This window comes from Pinus tabuliformis, chromosome 5_2 (genome assembly GCF_031772625.1).
Source record: "Pinus tabuliformis cultivar Carrire ecotype Pingquan chromosome 5_2, CPIR1, whole genome shotgun sequence".
Lineage (NCBI taxonomy): Eukaryota > Viridiplantae > Streptophyta > Pinopsida > Pinales > Pinaceae > Pinus > Pinus tabuliformis.
This window is the reverse complement of record NC_142306.1, coordinates 256,853,450-256,858,050: the sequence shown is the minus strand read 5'-3', so window position 1 is coordinate 256,858,050 and position 4,601 is coordinate 256,853,450. Positions and strand designations below refer to the sequence as shown.

General features: G+C 36.4%; 1 pseudogene; it reads left to right on the top strand.

Annotated features, from left to right (window-relative positions):
• The first annotated feature begins 2,397 nt into the window (after positions 1-2,397).
• On the top strand, positions 2,398-4,164 carry LOC149158494 (ubiquitin-like modifier-activating enzyme atg7; annotated as a pseudogene).
• Positions 4,165-4,601: the final 437 nt, after the last annotated feature.

The window sequence follows — 4,601 nt, the reverse complement described above, 5'->3', positions numbered from 1 at the left end:
CGGGCTGGTGGGCTAAACCTTTATGGAAGTTAAAAGGACCAGCTAAAACGAAACTGTTCTTCTGGTGTGTCCTTTGCCAGAAAGTCCCAACGTGGGATTTCCTTCAAAGAAGAGGCAGGATTGGTCCTGGTAGATGCCCTCTGTGTAAAGACAGTGCCGAATCTGTGCAACATTTATTTCTCTTTTTCCCTTTCAATTCTAGTCTCTGGGCAGCAATGCTAAGCTTAATAAATGTTCCTCATAAATGGGAAGGGCAGGGGCTCTTAGAGGCCTGGCAGAGTTGGTGGAACATTTCTTTAAACGAAAGGGAACGATCCATTCCTTTACTCATTACATGGGGGACCTGGCTGGCCAGAAATCAAGCTATTTTCAAGGACTCTGTTTTCCCTATTGGAAGACTTGCTGCTGAGGGAGCGGCTATCTATGATAGTATTCCTATCCCTCCAGCTCCAATTTCTTCCAGGGCTGTTTGTCAAGAAGTCATTAGACACTCTATGCCGTGGGCTTATTTTGATGGGGCTTCGGATATTAATGGGCGGTGTGGGGCTGGCTTGGTCATACATTTCTCAGAAGAGAAGATAGTTAAAGCTTCAGTAGGTCTGGGACAGGGTTCAAATAATTTTGCCGAATTGAAAGCCCTTCATCTCCTCCTCAGCTGGCTTATTCTCCGTAATGTGCAAGAAGTTCAGCTTTTCGGGGATTCCATGAATGTGGTGCAATGGTTCAACGGGGCTCATCGCTGCTACAATCTTACTCTGCTTCCTCTGTTTAGAGAAGTTTCTCGGCTTAGGAACTATTTCATGGAGGTTTCTCTTAGTCATATATACCGGGAAAGGAATTCTGAAGCGGACCGTCTTTCTAAAGAAGGAGTAGACCGAGAGATGGGGTCGTGGGCTGTCTCGGAGGTTGATAATGGGTTTGTTCGGCCTGTTGATCAACCCATCTTCGCCTAATCTTTCTTCATACTTCCTCTGTTCCTGTAAATATATGTGTGTTTTTGTTTTTGTTCCATGTCTCCTTTTCAAATTTCTGCTACCCTGCCGTTTTTCTTGGGCTGTTTTCCCTATGTGTGGATGTCCGGGCAGTGGTTCCTATTTTCTCGCAGCGGCTTCAAATCCTGATCTGTGGATGTTGTGGATCCGCGTGGTCCTTTCTTCCATTGTCGCTGGTGTTATTGGGACTTTGTTTCCTCTTACGGCGGCTCTTCATTGATTAGCTGCGGGCCTTAGGGCTGTGCTCAAATGCTTTGAGCGGTTTGGGAGGTTTCTTCCCTCCTGCGACGGGATTTCTGTCTGCGATCTTTTGCTAGCTGAGTCTCGCCCTTTGCTGGCGGCTTCAGGCTTGGCGTTTTTTTACATATTGTATGTAATCCTTTTTATTAATAAAAGGAGGGATTTTTCTGTGGAAAAAAAAAACATTGATATATATATATATATATATATATATATCTGGGACAACTATTTATTTAACTATGTTCATAAAGTTTCTCTTTTTTTTTATTATCCATGTATTGGATTTTATTTTATTTATAAATAATACAGTGAAATTGGTTTCTTATTCAATGTACATATCACCACAATACTCATGAATACTTATTTCCAAACTGGTGAAGCAGGGTTGTACGATCCAATGTTTCATGAACAAGTATCAAATCATCTGAATTTGCTCTCTTAATCACTAGCCCTTGATCCTGGTATGGAAACATATGTCTTGATCAAATTTTCAGGGAATAGAAACCTATGTCTTGTTCTAGGAACATTATACAATATGAATACACTGGACACTTTCAAGGCTCTTGATAGGTTTGCTATGCTTAACATGGAAGTACAATTGTATATTGATAATCTTCTTTCGACTCTTTACTTTCCTACTTAAAGTTTAACTATTATGCTTATATTTGGTAGTGGGAATGCTCCTGGTAGTTTGTGGAAATAAATAAATTAAAGCTAATTTGTTACTTCCTACTAGTCATTTAAATCACTTGAAGATGTAAACATTTATAAAATAGAAACTTGTAGAAAAGATTAAGAAAATTGTCTAGGATGGTTAATGTTGGTTTATTCTATTTATCATTAGATCTGGGAGGATGTTCATTTTGGAAAAGTGGAGGAGAGTAGCTTGCTTGTAGATTTTTCCTAATTTCATACTTGTATTTAAAGAAATGGAACTTCTATTATTGGTTTTCATTTCCTGCTTTGGTTCTTGAACGTCCTGCAATGTTGACTTATCCGTGAATAACATGAGAATATTTTGGCATATAAGAGGTAATTAAATATCTAGCTTTGGTTATTGCTTACTTTTGTGCCATGGATGAGTGGGTAGGATAAGGGTGATCTAAAATTAGAACTTTATTTTGTTTTCCTTGAAGGGCACAACCTTATTAGCAGCTTGTAATGAATGGCACTAGTCAACATCAACTGCAGGTTAGCAAAAGCCCCCTTTGATAAAACAGAAATATATATGCTTGCAGTTGGTGGTGAAGGTCAATGGGTCGTCTTTGAGGTATTTTTTTCACTTCATGCCTTATATCCTTAGGCCTTAATTCATATCGAAACATATATTGATTCACACAGAAACAAGACTTGGCCAAATGCAGGTGTTCCTTTCTTTTTGGTTCACATAATCTCTAATGTTGTTGTTAGACTAAGGCTATTAAGAGACTAGGAAACATGCCAAAAAGAAGGTGGAAGGTGATTTCATCAAATAAGTTTTTGTAACATTATTCTTGAGTTAGGTATAAATTATTGCAAATATACTAAAATAGCTATGCTACTAATAATTTTTTGTGTATATATAGCACATGTTGTTATTTAAGTAGAATTATTTTATGATGAAAGTTTGTACAATAATAACAATGAATATTCTTTGCATTTCATTGAAAGGAAAAGTATTTCTTGATTAGAAGTTAAACTAGCAAAACATATCTCGATGTTTAATTTCCTCATATTCTTTACTTGAATTTGAAAACTATTTGACTTGATAGATGCTTCTTGGTTTTTATGACCCATGCCACCTTCCAACCAATCTTGGTTGACCTTTTCACAACTTTCTTGCATTTGTTGTGGTGAGGTGGGGCCTAGAAAAGGCCACAGTTCTATGCTACAGAGAGAAAGGAGGGCTTGGATATTTTCCACAATGTCTCATTGTTGATATCTTGATTTCTACTCTACCAAGTAGGCAAACCACAAAGGGAACCAACATTACTCAAAAAAATATATATATCTCTTGTTTTTTTATTATCAAGTCTCTCCCATTCCTCAACTAAGCTATCAAATTTTGGATATTTCAAGATTGGAGTAATCATGAACTCATTCCTAAGGTAGTTGGATGGGAACTGAATAGCCATGGAAAGATGGGACCTAGATTGATTAATCTTGCAACCGAGATGGATCCCAAGAGGTTAGTTTGAGTATCTTACTTGTCTCAGTAAGAGAAATGATATGTTAATTACCCTATAGGTGACACTACTTCCAGGTTGGCTATATCAATATCATGTGTAAATTTGAAACTTATGAGATGGTGCACTCTACCATCTCTAGACTTGAAATGCTTGTCATCCACAAAATTCCTTCTTCTTGGAGCTGGTACACTTGGGTATTAGGTTGCTCATAATATTATGGTAGGTTCCATTAATTTACATGAGAATGCATCTTCAACTCACTAGTTTCATTTGAAGGTAATGTGTTTTTTTTCAATATGAAGGCTTGGGGTGTTAGACATATCACACTAATTGACCATGGTCATGTGGCTATGTCTAATCCTCTGCATCGGTGTTTATATACTCATAATGATTGTTTGAATGGAGGTCAACTAAAATCCAATTCAGCATCAGATATTTTGAAGTTCATTTTTCTTGGTGTGGTAGTTTCTATATCCTTTAGTGGCTTGATTTCTTTGTTCCTTACCTATTTTGAGAGGCATGTGACTGTATTTTGCTAAATTGTTTTGATTCAAAACTTATTGAGCAAGCAGAAGAGGGTGTTTCTATGACCATTCCAATTCTTGGAAATTTTGTGACAGCAGATGAAATATATTATTAGGAAGCACTGTATGCATCTTAAAGATTTAATTGGAAACCATGATGTCATTTTCTTGCTGACTAATATAAGTGAAATTTGTTGGATTCCAACACTTCTATGTTTTGATGCTAACAAGGTGGGGTAAAATTGATTCACAATATCTATAAAATGCCTGATATATTTTTCGTGTTAAGACCACGTAAGAATTATGCTTTTTGATTATCTGTGATAGCAGATTCCCATCTTGTATACAATCCATATTATTTGTAGGTGAAGTGAAACTAGAGAGATTTTTTAAGGCTTGTATTGAGTTGAGTGATACCATGTTAGAATGGATTAAGATTTTTTTTTATAAGTTTAAGTTGCAACAATTTTTTAGCGAATATAGTAAACTCTATGCAACTGTGATGATCTCATATAAGTATATTTTGAAATTCAATTTCTTCTTCTCGATCCAGCATAGGAACTGAATTAGTTTCTAGCTTTAAAGATAACCAAAAATTTCAAGATGACACACCTGTTTCTGCAAAATCTAATATTATTAAGAAATGGGGGATGCAATGATTTCATATTTTCAGTGTT